Below are 16,225 nucleotides of genomic sequence, written 5' to 3'. Positions count from 1 at the left end.
ATCGTGTGAGATTCACCATGGTCTTGGATCACGTGTTCGACTCGTGATCGACAGCTATTACCCTCCCGGAAGAGAGCTCAGAGCTCGTATATGACCGATCTATGGGTAATGCTGTAACCTTACACGCAAACACACACACACAATTCCCCGCTCACGAGTTGGAGTAACGACCCGCAGCGCAGCAATACTTAAATTATTTCAGCCCTCGTCGGGATTCGAACCCGGACCGCCGTAGTGGCAGTCCAGAATTCTACCATTGCGCCACGAGTTGTGTGTATGTGTGTGTGTGTGTGTGCGCGCGCGGCCGGGACTTTCCCTAGGCCTTAAAAAAAAAAAAAAAAAAAAAAAAAAAAAAAAAAAAAGTGCCAGTGCCAAGCTGGAAATAGCGGCCGAGGAGCATCAACATTGCAAACGCACTTATCGCTCCTATCGCCCGCTTCCGAGATCGGGAATTTGTGCCCGAGAACGCCACCAATCTCATCAAGAATCTTCGTCATGTACCTGTTCAGAGTATACACCAATAATTACGTACACAGGCACGTACACGTGCACACACACACACACACACACACACACACACGGCCATCGCAGCACTGTAAGTAGGTACCACAGGTCTGGTGAGCAAGGAGTTCGCATTACCCATAGATCGGACCACACATGAGATCTGAGCTCACTTCCGGCAGGGTAATAGCTGTCGATCACGAGCCCAACACGTGATCCGAGAGAGTGATGAACACACACACACACACACACATATACACACAATATACATACATCCGGGAAAAATAAAATAATTCAATAAATTGAATTAAGCGTAAAACGCGAGACATTATCAAAACTTAATCTAACTTGACCGAGATCTCCAACGTCCGCCATTGATCTGTTAGCTTCCTTATCTCGATTTTTTTTTGTGTGTGTCCCGGCGTCAAACGTGCACGGCACGACGTCGCCACGACGTCGTTTTTGTGGAGTTTGTGGAGTTCCTACAAACATCGCGGGGAATCCCGACCAAGATGGCCCGTTGGCCAGCAATTACTATCCCACTGTGGCCCGTTTGGAGAGAGTTCCTATATTTACGGTGGCCAAGCCAAGCCCGGTCCTTTAGCCCAGGTTTTAGGAGTAGCCTACTTATACCCACGACAGGGGAAGCCCAGTCTTGGGCAAGCCCAACCCGGCCAAGCCAGAAGCCAAACCGGGGAGCAAAGGTCACTAATTACTTCTCGAAAGTGGTCAACCCGCCCCGCTGCGCGGCGCAGGCCACACGCACCGCGCAGTTTCGTGTTGACGGCGAAACTCGATCTGGGCAAAAACGTGTATTGTGAATTCACACGCACGCACGAACGCTCCCACGAATACACGTGTGTGTACACACACACACGCACACAGTCAATTACTATGGAATCGACACAAAAACAATCGGTAATAAATTAATAAATATATATATGTAAATAAACAAACGAGGCACCCCGAGAATAGCCTGTCTCAAGTACTATTACGAACGTGTATGCGCGCGCGCACACACACACACACACACACTCGTGTGCATAATACGATTAAAATAAGCTCACCAAATAAAGTCCTTAATCAAATACCATAATAAGCTCTTGGGCGTACTTGAGCACGCGCGCGCGCACGCACACACACACACACACACTATATGACCCCCGCGAACAAGTACGCATCGGAACCATTTCTAAGAATCACAGGCATTGGCGTCTTATACAAGGTTCTAGGAACCGTATGTATTCCTTTAAGTCAAACACTTACGACAACACGTGGCTCTACGAGGTCGCTAAGGTATCTTCATCGTAAATATACGACCAAGAGATACGACATGCTCACCATACCCGCTACACGTCAACCAGTGTAGTACTTAGAACTGAAGGTAGTCTACTGCTACGATGTAACAAACTTACGATATCGTACGACACATACGATCCTTATAAGGAGGTAAGAAGTAGTAAGATAAGATGTAGGGAGATTGTGGTCGGGTTTGGAGAGGAAAAAAAAAAAAAAAAAATCTACGGTCATAGAAAAGTGGGCGTGGGCGTGGGTTGTTTAAGCCGACGACAGCTCCCCTCCCCCCTCCCAGGCAAATGAGCGGCTACCCCTGTGGAAGGGTTGAAAATATGGAAAACGCTGCGAAGTCCGCCTTTGTGGAGATCAGACTTTGTGTCTTGTGGGAATTGGAAGTGTTTGTGTTACCTGGTTGCTTTGATGTGTGTTGTGTTTATTTAAATGATTTGTAGTATACAGGAAAGGAACTACGCTCGTTGGGTCCTGTCTCCTCTGTGTGTGTGTGTGTGTGTGTGTGTGTGTGTGTGTGTGTGTGTGTGTGTGTGTGTGTGCGCGCGTGTTATCTTCTATTTTTGTGTTACTGTGTTAGCTTATGGGTCCTGAAGCAATACACTAGTAGAATGGTGACAGTAATGGTGTTAACGATTACGGTGATGATGGTGCAAATGATAGTGATCTGGTAACACACACGTACGTACACACACACACACGCACGTACATACACACGTACGTACACACACACGCACGCACACACACACGTATACACACAGTGCAAGCATAGTAGTAGTTTAAGTGGTGGGTGTTGCAATACTGGTTGTGACCGAGGAACGAGAGAGGAGGAGGAGGAGGAGGAGGAGGAGGAGGAGGAGGAGGAGAAGGGGGAGGAAGAGGAGAATACGAAGAGGAGGAAGATGAGGAGAATGTAGATGAGTATGAACAGGAGAAAGAGGAAGAAGAGAAAGAGGTTGATGAAAAGGGAGGAAGAGGAGATGGAAGAGGAAGGGGAAGAGGAGATGGAAGAGGAGGAGGAAGGAGGGGAGGAAGAAGGAAGAATAGGAGGAGGAAGGAGGACGAGGAGGAGGAGGAGGAGGAGGAAGAATAGGAGGCGTTGTCAGTAGGGGAGTCTGAAGCGGCCAGGAGGAGAGAGGAAGAGGCAGGTGTGGAAGCGTCACAGGAAATACCGTTCTGAGGCCTTCCAGTCTCGTATCTTCCCCCCTCCCCCTCCCCCTCCCATCACCCTCCTCCTCCTCCTCCTACTCCTCCTCTTCCTCCTCCTCCTCCTCCCGCGCTCTCAGTCGGGTGTCCTATCTGCACTGACGTGACATACTAGGAATCTTCGTCTTAATATAATATAGTCGATTTTTCTTGTATAGTTACTCTGTTGTCAAGAGTTCTTCTTCTTCCAGAAAACGCATTCAAAAGAGAGCAAACTCTCTCTCTCTCTCTCTCTCTTTCTCTCTCTGAGGCGTGGTAATCCACAACCTAGCGTGGTGCTCCTCAGCCGTGTTTGAAAGATCGTGGGTTCGAGTTCATCCTAAAGAGTTGTTCTGCAAAGAACGGGAACGTTCTCGCATCTGCTGCCCCCGGAACGGTTCTCAGAAGTCTTTAGCCACGAGGAACCCGGCGAGCCCACAGTACTTGGAAACTAATAACGAGACCGAGAGAGAGTCTTGGAAAAAAAAAAAAAAAAAAAAAAAAAAGAAAAAAAAAAAAATCTTTCCATTGCGAGGCCTTCATTCACGTCCCTATGGACCAGAGCAACGCAGGGTTATTCTATGTTTGGAAACTAATATCCAATAAAAAAAATGCAATGCTGGTCAGTTTGAACAACTGTACTCTTAACTCTCTAGTCCTATAACTCTCATTTATGAACTCTATGACTTTCATCTCTTTGGTGCGTCACTCCCCTAACCTCCCTTTTCCTCCCCCCCTCTCTCTCTCTCTCTCTCTCTCTCCCTCTCTCTCACACACACGCAGACACACACACAACCTCACTAACATATTACCCATCTTCGATACAAACAGGTAATCACCGTCTTACAATATCAGCGCACCGCTGTCAGCTCCACGAGGAGCCGACAGCGAGTTGGGGGGAGAGGGGGAGAGGGGGAGAGGGGGGAGGGGTGGAAATGGCCACATCTGCTAACAAGCAACAGCCCCCCCCCTCCCCCAGCCTATGGATCAGCAACGTTCAATATGGAATCCTCGTTGGTTTTGATTCTAAAGCAAGTGGCGTGTTAAACAAAATGTTACATTAAAGAGGCACGAGGAGGAGGAAGAGGAGGAGGAGGAGGAGGAGGAGGAGGAGGAAGAGGAGGAGAGGAGGCGGAGGAGGAAGGGAAAAGTAATCTCGATGTGTAGTAATAGTAGTAGTAGTAGTAGTAGTAGTAGTAGTAGTAATAGTAGTAGTAATTGCAGTAGTACTAAAAGCAGTGGTAGTAGTAATGACAACGGGGAGAAGACCGGGGGCAATAGGAGGAAGAGGAGGAAGAGAAGGAAGAGGAGGAGGAACAGAAGGAAGATGAAGAAGAGATGAAAGAAGAAGAGGTGAAGGAAGGTGAGACGAAGAAACAAAAGGAAGAGGAGGAAGAGAAGAAGGAAGAGGAGGAAGAAGGGGAGTAGGAGTAAGAGGAGTTGGAGGGAGAGGAGGAGGTGGAAGGGGAGGAAGAGGAGTAGAGGGAGAGGAGGAGGAAGAGGAAGGGGAGGAGTAGGAATAGGAGAGGAGTAGAAGGAAGAGGAGTAGGAGGAGGAGGAGTTGAAGGAAGAGGAATAGAGAAAGGGGGAAGAGGAGGAGGAGTAGGAGGGAGAGGAGTAGAAGGAAGAGGAGGAAGAAGGGGAGGAGGAGGAGGAGGAAGAGGAGGAGGAGGAGGAGGAAGGGGAGGAGGAGGAGGAGGAAGAAGGGGAGGAGGAGGAAGGGGAGGAGGAGGAGGAGGAGGAAGGGGAGGAGGAGGAGGAGGAGGAGAAGGAGGAGGAGTCTCGAATCGGAACCCTTTCCTCAGCACGTGGTTTGGTCGGCCTTGTGCGACACTCTGTCAGTCAGTCAGTCTCTCTCTCTCTCTCTCTCTCGTGGACTCGAAGAAGACGGCCAGCGCGACAGGCAACTCACGCAACACGATGATCATGCCACAGATGGCATTATCGATCAGGGTACATGTGGGGGGAAGGGGGGGAAGGAGGGGGGGTATGCAGTCCCTGACACTGCGTGTCTATACTACGATCAAAGAACTTCCCCCCCTCTCCCCTTCCCCCAAAGGCGAGATGGACCAAAGGTATACAAGCGCTGGTAAAAATGGTTTACAGTAACGACACACACTCAGAGTGGTCGCTCCTAGTAGTGGTTACAAGGTCGGAGTCGCTGGGAGTTCCTGGGAGTCACAGTCCCGAATATTTTACTCCTTTTTTTTCTGGGGAGTTAGGTGTAGAGCTGCGACACGGGAGTTCGACCTGAGGTATGTAGGTCAGGGAGTATGTCTCTCTCACCCGGAAGTCAACAACAACAATAACATGTCATACTCACCCCTACCATCACCCTATTCCTGGCCTTGTACACCCCACTGATGAAAGCGTCAATCTCTTGCAAATCCATCTTCTTCATCAACCAGCACTCTCGACAGAAACATTTTCTGAATTTCAACTATGCAACTTGTTTCCTTTTCATCCCCTTTTCTCTCTCTCTCTCTCAATCCCCTTCTCTCTCTCTCCCCTCTCTCTCAACCCTCTCACTACCCTTCTCTCTCTGAACTCTCTCGATCCCCTTCTCTCTCTCTCTCTCTCAATTCCCTTAATCCCTTTTTCTCTCTCCCTCTCTCTCAATTCTCTCAATCCCCCCCTCTCTCTCTCTCTATTCTCTCAATCCCCTTCTCTCTCTCTCTCTAAACTCTCTCAATCCCCTTCTCTCTCTCTCTTTCTCAATTCTCTCAATCCCCTTCTCTCTCTCTCTCTCTCTTTCTCAATTCTCTCAATCCCCTTCTCTCTCTCTCTCTTTCTCAATTCTCTCAATCCCCTTCTCTCTCTCTCTCTCTCTCTCTCTCTAAACTCTCTCAATCCCCTTCTCTCTCTCTCTCAACTCTCTCAATCCCCTTCTCTCTCAACTCTTTCCCTCTACAACACCATTACATCTCTCACCACAACACCCCATTTTGCTTTTCCAACTTTTTTCTCTTTTAATTTCTTCAGGGAACATTTCTTTACTCGTTATTATTTCCTACTCAACCTTACGGTCCAACTATCTGGCCCTCTACTCACCCCCCCTCCTCCTCCTCCTCCTCCAGCCACCTGGTCCTAATCCTCTTCCCTGGCCAGCATCACGTCAGAGTTGGGTTAGTCTATTACCATTCTAGAGCACATAAGCTTTCTGAGTCTTCTAACACCCGACCACATCTTTTTGCTACACACACACACAGACGGGATCCCACGAGCGTAGCTCCCTTTCCCGTAAGATACAACTAGGTAAACACACACACACACACACACACACACACACACACACTAACAATGAAAATCCTTCATCCATTCCGCTCGTACATTTTCCCTGTTTGTCTCCTTGTCTCTTTCCAATATTATCTCCCAAACTGATCTCCCCTCCATCCCTACCCGCTCCCCAGTCTATAGTATCTCTTCCTCATCTCCCTCTCCCAGGTCTCCACGCCTCCAGCGCTTCTGTCAAGGATCAGGATTCAATTCTCGGTGTCTGTGTCCTGCTCGCCTTGCTCACATTGTCTCCTATGATCTCCAAAGACCAATGGGGCGCCTCTCAGGTAGATTTACCTGTCGTGACTGTGTGTATCTGTGGACGTGTCTTTGTCCTATGCGGCGGTTGTAGACAGGCTTTCTTGTCCTGGGTTTGATTTGAGTGACGATAGAATGAAGAAGGGAAGGTAGTAGGTAAGCCATTAACGACAGTGGCAAATATGGCACAAGGGAATAGGGGGACGATAGGATATATATATATACAATTCATATCCAGAAAAATATTTAACTTCTCGGGAATAATAATGGCTACAATTCTATTTAATTTTTTCGACCCAAGTCTGTAGTTAATCATAAATATTTTATATGAAAGATGACGAGCAACATTGAGACAGACAACGGCCAAGACAACAACAGCAGCAACACCGGCGACATGACGTCACGGGTGCAGCCCTTCCAGGCCTTCGACGATCCCGTTCTCAGCGTCGATGACATCGGGACAGATACGAACTCCAATCAATCAGGAACATGAATGACATGATGCAGAGACTAGGCGACAATCCATCCATACCTACGAGAGTATTACCATTCATCAATTTGACCTTCAGAACGAGATACGAAGGGAGGGAGGGAAGGAGGGCGGAGGAAGGAGGAGGGAGGAGGAGGTAGGAAAATGATTAAGAGAAAATCGACAAGGGCCATCGAAGCTACACAAAGAGAGAGAGAAAAGAGAGAGAGAGAGAAGAGAAGAACGACAGAAAGAGGTAGAGAGAGGGGAAAAAGGAGATAGATAGATAGATAGATAGATAGATAGAGAGAGAGAGAGAGCAGAGAGAGAGAGAGGAAAGAGAGATCATGTCACCCAGGAATACACTACAATAATAAAGAGATCTCCGTGTGGACATCAGCCAAGACTGAGCGTGAAGACAAAGGGGGATATGAAGAACACGGGAGGGGACGGCAGGAACAAAGAGGAATTATAAACACGAGGAAGAGACAAAGGTGGGGGAGCGAGTCAAGAAAAGTGTAAGAAAATGGGTGTAAGAGATGAAGAGGAGGAGGAGGAGGAGGAGGAGGAGGAGGAAGAGGAGGAAGATGAGAAGGGTAAGAGGGGTTGAGAGGTTGATGCTAAAGACGAAGATGGTGATAAAAAGAGGGAGGAGGAGGAGGAGGAGGAAGAGGAGGAAGATGAGAAGGGTAGGAGGGGTTGAGGTAGATGCTAAAGATGAGGATGGTGATAAAAAGGGGGGAGGAGGAGGAGGAAAAGGAGGAGGAGGAAAAGGAGGAGGAGGAAGTGTAGGATGAGGAAGAGGAGGAGAAGGAGGAGGAGGAAGTGTAGGATGAGGAAGAGCAGGAAGAGGACGGAGAATGGATGATGATAATGAGGGAAGAGGAGGAGGGAGACAGGAAGGAGAAACATTGACGATGATGACAGGGGAAAGATGTGAAGGAGGAAGAAGGGGGAAAAGAAGAGGGAAGAAGTAGGAGGGAAGAATGAGGAGGGAAGAGGGAGTAGGGAAGAGGGAGAAGGGAGGAGGGAGGAGAGGGGGCAGTGTTATCGAAAAGCCATTGCGAGCGGACATACTCGAATTTGGAATCGGGGGGTGTCCAATAACTGCGGCCATCTTGGGAGGAGGAGGAGGAGGAGGAGGAGGAGGAGGAGGAGGTTAATCTGCCATGTTCGCTTTGGGAACCCTAACCTTAAGCCTAAACCTCTGACCTAGCCGCCGCCTCCTCCTCCTCCTCCTCCTCCTCTTCTCCCATCCTTCCTTCCTCCTTTTCCCTCAATCCAATAATGCATGGGGGGGAAAGGGGAGGAGAGAGGGAGTGTGGTAGCGGGAAAGGGTGGGTGGGGGGGAGGTAATCTTCCATCTTACTCTCTATACCCCCCACTCTAGAGGGGGGAGGGGGAGAATCTCCCAGGTCCTCTTCTTTCAGCAATGCTGAAGCGGAGGCGAAAGCTGAACTGCAACTGTCTGGGACGACGTGTGCAAGGTTGTCTCGTTTACTAAATCAGGTTCCCTAAAGTATGAGTAGGTTAGGAGTGGTGTGTATGTATGCATTCATGTATGTGCATGTTATGTATATACAGTATATACGAGTGTATGTACTGTATGCATGTATGTACTTGTATGTGTATGTGTGTATATATATGACCAGTGAATAGGGGAAATGGAGGAGGAGAAGGAGAGGAAGAAAGAGGAAGAGGGGATGAAAGGAAAGATGAAGGAAGGGAAGAGGAAGTGGAAGTAGGAAGGGGTATAGGTAGGTAAGTGGGGTAGTGTGTGTTGGGAGAGGGAGGGAAGAGGAGGAAGGAGGAGGGAAAAGGAGGGAAGAGGAGGGAGGAGGAGGGAAGAGGAGGGAGGAGGAGGAAAGAGGAGGAAAGAGGAGGGAAGAGGAGGGAGGAGGGGGAAAGAGGAAAACGGTTCATAATGGGTGAGAGAAGGTCTGCCCAGGTAAGGGAGGCTGTGAAGAGGCCACGTGCGAGTAGGGGGGGGGAGGAGGAGGAGGAAGAGGAGTAGAGGGACATGTGAGACAGAACGTAATGACGCCAAGTGTGGAGGTGAAGACGATAAGATGGAGGAAGAGGAGGAGGTAAAGGAGGAAGATGAGGAGGGAAAGAAGGAGGAAGATGAGGAAGAAGAGGAGGAGTAAGAGGAAGAAGAGAAGAATGATGAGAGAGAAATGTATGAAGATGTGTAAGAAGAGTACGAAGAAGGCTGAGGAGGAGGTGGAAGAGGGTGGGCCGTAGATGAAGATGGTGGAGGGAGAGGGAGAGGTGGAGGGAGAGGAGGAGGTGGAGGGAGAGGTGTTGGAGGTGGGAACATCAAGAGATAATGACGTAACTACGTCAGAGAGTTCCAAATAACTCGATCAATCACTCATTCGACCACAACGTCGACCATTATCGTCTCGCGACTCGGCTCGGCTCACCTCTCTCTCTCTCTCTCTCTCCCACTCTCTCTCTCTCTTATCTCTTGTGAAGGTCAACGTTCCCGCCAATTCGCCAAGACACGCGTCGTCGTCGTCGTCTTAATTCTTTCTTCTTAAATCCTGTCCTCTTTCTCCTATTTCTTCCATCTTAGTTCGATGACGACGAAGGTCTTCTACGGTCGAAGTCTTCGGCGAATTCTCGAGGAAAATGACCTCTTTTCGAGTCTTTACCACGTCCGTTGGCCTACCACAGCCAATGGGCGGGGTGACGCGCATCCTACTACATGGCATCATATATGGGTAAGCGCGTTGGTTGTAGACCCCGTTAATAAAACGATCATCCTCGTACTTTGCAGATCGAGGCAAAACAGTCCCATTCAAAAACAAAGAATTAGTGTTCTAAATAATCGTTGGACGATCATCGTTGAGCCATGAACGATCATCGTTGGACGATTATAATCGCAATGAGCAAATCGTTCCTTTAGGCCGAGGTAAAGAAGAAACTAAATAATTAAACCAAATCATAACTTAAATATCCCCCCTCCCCCATCCTTCACTCTTTCCTCCCATTTAAGCTTAACCCCCCTCCCAATTTTTGGGGTGCCAAGGACCATAACCAAAACCAACACCCGCCCCCCTTCACCCCCCATTCTCCCCCCCCAGCTCTCATCCTTAGAGCATCTGCAAGCACCCCCATCTCCCCCCCCCCCAACACCCATCACATGCTGACAAGAGGTTGGCGTCCTATTAACTTGGCGAGGATCAAAGGCCCACTAACTTCGCTTTAACGCTAACTTGCATCCACCGCTAACTTTGTCTTCGCGATAACTTCTGCCAGAGTGCGCTAAATGTGCTGCTCCTCGTGGTGTCATTGTTGTTGTTCTTGTCGGTGGTGTTGTTGTTGTTGTTATTGCGAATTCTGGAGTGCCTGAGGTTGACTCGACCCTTCTGAAGAATGGGTAAAAAAAAAAAAAAAAAAAAAAAAAAAAATATATATATAATATATATATATATATATATATATATATATATATATTGTTTGTGTATTGGTCTAGTCACTCGGCACTGGTAACGTTCTCGCCGCATAGGTTCGAGTCCTCGGGCGTACCACGTTACAATTTCTGCATGCACCTAGATGGCTTAGAATTAAAGTGCATTGTGGTTGATATATATATATATATATAATATCAATAATAATAATAATAATAATACAGTGAACGGCGGGGCGGGTGTCAGGGATAGCCCTTCATCCACAAAGAGCTAAGATAACAGGAAAAACAAATGGGCGTGAGATGGGAGGAGGGTGGGCGTGATGCCTAGACTAGCTACCTCACTTGTCACATCCTTATCTTTATCATCATTGTGGAATCTTCTCTTAACTCTTTCATTTTTTCGCAAACACAACATATTACTCTATACCTACGTATCTCCCTTTATTTATGTCTATTTATTTAGCTCTCCCTCTCTCTCTTTGCCTTCATTTACCTAACTCTCTCTCTCTCTCTTTGTTTCTATACATCTACCTAACTCCCTCTCTATATGTCTATTCATTTACCTTCACCCCCCCCTCCCTCTCTCTGCACATGGAACTACCTAGTGTAGACCTTAGGGTCTCTTGGAGTCTCCTTGATTCTTATGGTCTTACTCTGTATCTCCCTACCTCTATGTCTATTGAATCGCCTCTCTCCCCCTCTCCCTCCCTCTCTCTCTCTCTCTCTCTCTCTCTCTCTCTCTCTCTCTCTCTCTCTCCCTCCAGTCTACACTATCACTTCCCTCTAGCCTCCTCCCCTCCCTCCCTCCCTCCCCCTCCCTCTACTCGCCTAATGAACATTTTTCCCTTTGCTCTGAAATTACCCTTTGGGCGTTGTGTGATACGCTACGGCCATTAGGAGTCACCACCTTCCAGTTTCTCTCACTTTCCCCTCTCCCACTCCCCTCACCCTCTCCCCTCTCCTTCCCTCTGTCATTACTATCATACCTTCCCCCCCTACTCAACCATCATCATAACCTTCCTGTGTTCTAACTATCCTAAGCACGCTATCCCCCCTACCCATCACCCCATCCCTCCCTTCCTCCTCCTTTCGTTTATCATGGCTATAAACCCTTTGTAATTCCAATATCTGATTTTTTTTTATTGATTACCAGCGGTCGCCTCCCCCTTGCCAGTACAGTAATTATGTCAGTTTCCTTGTAGTATTATGCCTTTTACAAACTATCGCTAACACGCTGTCCATCGCATTACTATACTTACTATGCTCTCTCTCTTCCCCAATTATGTAAAACAAAAATTTTTCCTAAAAAAACCATCATCAATTTTCCTACACAATAAAGAAATAAAGAAATAAAAAATAAAATAAATAAATGTCATTATCAATTTTCCTAAGAAAAAAAAATTATGTAGTGGTTAAGTCACTACAAGCACTGGTAACGTGCTAGCCGTTGGTTCGAGTCCTCGGGCGTACCACGTTTCAATTTCTGCATGTGCCTCCACGGTTCTTCCGATGTTGATGGTTTAGAATTAAAGTGCATTGTGGTTGATTAATATACATATATACATATATGTATATAAATATATATATATATATATATATATATATATATATATATCCATAGACAAAGTCATTGTTAATTCACCTTTCTTTCCTAAGACCCCTAACATTATCTTCTACTCCCTACTTTCACTATTCCACTCCCTCCCCTAATGACTACCACCCTGTTTGTCCCTCCCTCTTTCCCTTCCCCTCCCTACTCCCGCCCAGCCTCCACTCCCACTCCCAAACTATCAAGGTCCCTCATCTCTTCCCTCGAAGTCCTATCATCCTGATCATCTCGAGGCTGACCTAACCTAACCCTCTGGAGTCCCACTTGGATTTCACCTGACACGGTTTCACCTCCTCCTCCTCAGTGACAAAGATTTATTCTCTTCTTTACTTCCATCAATTTCTTCTTCCTCGCAGTCTCCATCCATCCATCTCCTCCTCTCCAGTTCCCCTGATTCTCCCATTACCATATTCCCTCCCATCACCATATTCACTCCCACAAAGCCCGTGGGAGTGACATTTCACTCCCTCCCTCAAAAAAAAAAAAAAAAAAAAAAAAAAAAAAAAAAAAAAAAAAATCCCCCCACTCCCATCACCTCCTCCCTCGTTATGGACTCCCATGTACTCCCATACTCCCCATTTTTGTCTTCCCCCCCCCTCCTGGTTCCCCATTAGCAGTCCCCCGTTTAATTGGGAGAATTTGGAACTTGAGGATTTCCTCCAACCGCTCGCCAAACGAGTCTATTCAGATCAGGGATACTCAAAGACACAAGAAAAAGACATGGAACACCTTTAACAATAATCATTAATTGTGACTGAATACCAGAAAATATCATTCAGTTCGAAGGAAGCCCTGAACAGACAGTCTATGTTCAGTATCGATACATGGACACCTTTAATAATTATTCTAATTGTGATCTAAAACCCAGACGATATTATTCAGTTCAAAGGGGGAAAAAAGTGAACAGATATCTATGTTCAATATCGATATTGTCTCCATGAATAGACGCGCAGGTTATTAGCATTATTAAACCTCTCCAACTAGGGAATCTTCTTACACCAGGAGTCGACACACTACGACGAAGCCTTTGCTCTTTGGGTTTGGGCCTCTGGAGGGAGGAGAAGCCATGACTCCTAGACTAATGAAGGGGTTGGGGTGGAGTTCGATGGCTCGTCAATTCACCCTTCACCCTCCCTCTGCCAACTGGCCTAAGACGAAAAGAAGAAGAAGTAGAAGAAGAAGAAGAAGAAGAAGAAGAAGAAGAAGAAGTGGGAGCTCTCAACTTTCTTTTTCCCGTTTTCTACGCACCCCGAGAGTCCTCAGACCATCGACCCGTACCTCCATGAACCTGACACAGAAACAGAAAACGGTAACATATTAAAACTAACTGAATATACATTGGTTCCGCAATGGATAACAAACGGTTCAAATGGTAATGACCTCATACGACGCGTACTTGTCATTTTCTCTGCAGAATTAAAAGTTTAAATAATCTTTCGCTAGTCATCCAACTAACCCCCAGTAAACCATCCAGCGAACCTTGGGTCGAGAATACCGGGCCAAAAGGAGCCAAAATGTCCTAACCGCCCTGGCCCTCACTCAAGTGGCACCTTTCGTCTGACACTCGCCCTCGACGTCCCAATCACGCCCCTCGAGGACCAGGACAACCCAATCACGTTTTCTGTCGTTTTCATCAAATCCCTCCCCCTCATTTCTCCAGTATTGGTGGGAAGGAGGGTGGGAGGGGGGGAAGGGGTGGGCTAGTGGTTAGCGTGCTGGGTCTGTCTCCTGATGACTGTAGGATTAAGTCTCACACGGTTGAAGGATTTCTTTTGTCTATATTTAACTGACTCAATAAAGTGAATATTCTATCTCTGCCTGTCGTTCTGTCTGACGGCTTCTGGTGATACGCTGGATATTGAAAATAGTTTTCTTCCAAATTGATTTGTAGTAATTTGTAGTTATTTGTATTAATGTCTATTTCGGCACTTTTTGCAGCTCTTTGAAAAATAAGAAACAAAGGGCCTGCAAAGTGGTACATGTGACAAGTTGAAGGTGGAAAAAGAAGTCACGGGTCTAGTTCCGAGTTTCTGAGTTTATTCCTGACCGGTTTCGCTCAATGCTTCTTCACATTCCTCTGAAGAAGCATAGAGCGAAACGGGTCAGGAATAAACTCAGAAACTCGGAACTAGACCCGTGACTTATTTTTCCACCTTCATATATATATATATATATATATATATATATATATATATATATATATATGCCCACACGTGATTTTATCAGTCTTCACACAGAGGAGGAGGAGGAGGAGGAGTGGATAGGGAAACAGGGAAGGAGAGGGTGAAGGTAGGGAGAAGAGAAAGAGAAAGAAACAGACGATTGCAATGGATCGGAGATCAACAACAACAACAATAACAACAACAACGGATGGCGTGCCCCTCGGACGTCGCCAGGTCCTCCTCGACTGTCACCCTCGGCGCCTGACGACGGACGAAGAGCCTTACATGTCCCCCTTGACAGTCAAGGCAGAGCTCCACGTTAGCGTCCAGGGTAATCACGGCCTTAATTGCCGGCCCAAGTCCCCTCCCCCCTCGCTTGTTTACAGTCTTTGTTTACGATGCCCGCTACTGTATTCTTTGCCCGTGTATTACACTGTTTACTGAGTTTACACGGCTTGCGTTCTACCTTGTTTGCTGTGTGTGCACTGCTGAAGAAGTGCACTGAATCCGTGTAGGAAGGAAAGGTGGTCAGATTGTTGCTTGTTATTAGCGCTGTTTCCTACACGGGGCTAACTGGTCCCCCCCCCCACCACACATCCCTCCAATCCCCCCGCTCCCAGTCCTCGTTTGCCTGCTGCTACCCGATGATTCTTGCCTGCTGGCCTGCTGTCCCAAGCCTAACTGCTGCCGTTTCCCGTCTTCCTGCTGTTCTTCCTCCTGTTACGGGGGATGGGGGAGGGGGGGTTGCAATAATCTTCTTAAGGACCAATGATCTTCGCAGGAACACGTCTTTCGGGGGGAATGGGGGGGAAGAAGGGGGGGTTGGTATGTTTTGTTTTCATCCCAACTGCAATTAAATAGCCATCCCATCTTTCAAGTTATCAATATATCTCCTACACAGACACACACACCGTGTCCTTTACTGTGTTTATATTTCTGGTAAGCAAGTAGTTCTGAGAATCACTAAGTAAATGAGGGAGAGGGAGGGAGAGAGAGAGAGAGAGAGAGAGAGAGAGAGAGAGAAATATCGCATAATCTCTGAATCTTTATAAATATGGACTGGATCCTACACTGACCTCACAATAAAACAAATAAACAAGTAAATGAATAAATAAATAAATAAATAAATAAATAAAAAAGTCAAATGTTCACAATTTATCCAACTCCTTCATTTCATTTGCTGACCATACCCAACCCCCCCAACATTCACCTGTTTACCCCTCCCCCACCCCTTACCGTCTCACCCAAATCAGAACTATTCCACCACTCCCAGCCCTCCCCCCATCCCCCCAGGCTGCGCACCTTGTTTCACCTGTTCCCCCCTCCCCCTCCCCCTCCCCCCCCCCCCGTCTCATCGGCACCTCCAGACGCTACCAACCATCTGGTATCATCTGCCATCTGGTCTGCCTGTTGGACTTTACGTTGTGTCCGCGGCTCTTGGCTTGTTCATTTTTTGCCCCGAAGCGAAACAAATCACATCCAGGAGTTTCCATTCAGTCGGGAGTAAAGTGTCCGGGCGTAAGGGTCAAACGCGGGAAAGATTCTTGTGTAGTTTAAGCCTTACGGGTCAAGTCGGAAGCTCCTTGATTTGTTAACTCTACTTAGAGACCTCTCCGTCTACTCTCTCTCTTTCCTTCCCTCTTTTTCTTTCCTTTACCCCCACCCGCTCTCTCCTCTCTCTCTCTCTCTCTCTCTCCCTCCCTCTCTCTCAGCAGTGGCGTAGAGTTCTATGTCTTTCACCTTCATCAGCCCAAACACTACAATTTTTTGTCATAAATCCACCGTCCGGTGGGTCACCTCCTTCATCATTATAATACTGCCATCCTTCTGCTCTCTTGCTTAATGACCGGAGGTGGGGAAGTGAGTGAATTACGGGGAAGCGCCCCCACCCCCACATACACACACAATTTTGCTTCAGAAAGTTGAGTAAAGGGCAAGACACCACATATTAATAGTGTGTGTGTGAGTGTGTAATACATATATATATATATGCATACATATAAATATATATACATATATATACACGCATACACACACACATA

At 47.2% G+C, this 16,225-nt stretch overlaps 1 protein-coding gene across 5 annotated transcripts in view; it reads right to left on the bottom strand.

Annotated features, from left to right (window-relative positions):
* Positions 1 to 16,225, bottom strand: part of sd (TEA domain transcription factor 1 homolog scalloped) — a 385,386-nt gene that overhangs the window by 119,906 nt on the left and 249,255 nt on the right. The gene's annotated exons all lie outside the window — the stretch shown is intronic.

The sequence above is a fragment of the Oratosquilla oratoria genome, chromosome 30 (genome assembly GCF_046742065.1).
Source record: "Oratosquilla oratoria isolate Oo_2021 chromosome 30, ASM4674206v1, whole genome shotgun sequence".
NCBI classification, from domain to species: Eukaryota; Metazoa; Arthropoda; class Malacostraca; order Stomatopoda; family Squillidae; genus Oratosquilla; species Oratosquilla oratoria.
The sequence above is the reverse complement of the archived record's forward strand: the minus strand, read 5'-3'. Positions and strand labels throughout refer to the sequence as shown.